Here is a 964-nt window from a genome sequence, read left to right on the forward strand (position 1 = left end):
AACCCCATCTCTACAAAAAAAAAAAAAAAATGCAAAAATTAGCCGGGCATGGTGGGGTGCACCTGTGGTCCCAGCTTCCTGGGGGGGCTGAAGTGGGAGGATTGTTTGAGCCTGAGACATCGAGGCTGTAGTTAGCCGAGATCGCACCACTGCACTCAAGCCTGGGCGACAGAGTGAGACCTTGTCTCAAAAAAATAGATAGATAGATAGATACATACATACATACATACATACATATATACATAATACAAAACATCCAAAGAGATCATTTTTGGCTAAAGCCACCACTTGCAACCATCTGAGACTGAAGAGGGAAAAAGAGGCTTTTAGAAACAAATTGCTACTTGGCATTTCCAAAGAGTCCTTCAACCAAAATTTAGTCTATGGCCATCGTAAAATTATTTATCATGGCAAATGAAAATCTTAAAAGTCTCTTCCACAAATAATAAAAAACTTTAGTCCTCATTAAACAGGTAACCTTAATTTGTTCAACTGTCAAAAACACAATTTGGATCTAACTGTTGTATATAAACTAGTGAGTTTTTTGTTACTATGTTTACCTGATTCATAGTTAAAAATTTTAAATGAAAGCTATAAGATTTCTATTTGCATTTTCCTGTACATTTGTCTATGTATGTATGCATATGGCTTATGTATATGTGGTATTTTCTACCTTATAATAGTACTGTTAAAATTAACTCATAAAACCCTGTAAAAGAGCTCTGTTTTAATTTGTCTAAAATAAATTAAGCACTTATGTAAATTAAGTATTCCAAGAACTCTTAGAAAACTAGAATCCAATCCAATTTTTTTTCATATTCACATGATCTGGGATAATCTTTGGTGAATAAAGTGAGGTTAAGATTGCTGACTTAAGATTTTTGGTTAAGTTGGGTGCAGTGTCTCACACCTGTAATCCAGCACATTGGGAGGCTGAGGAGGGAGGATTGCTTGAGCTCAGCAG

Source organism: Cebus imitator, unplaced genomic scaffold, assembly GCF_001604975.1.
Source record: "Cebus imitator isolate Cc_AM_T3 unplaced genomic scaffold, Cebus_imitator-1.0 Scaffold520, whole genome shotgun sequence".
Classification (NCBI taxonomy): domain Eukaryota; kingdom Metazoa; phylum Chordata; class Mammalia; order Primates; family Cebidae; genus Cebus; species Cebus imitator.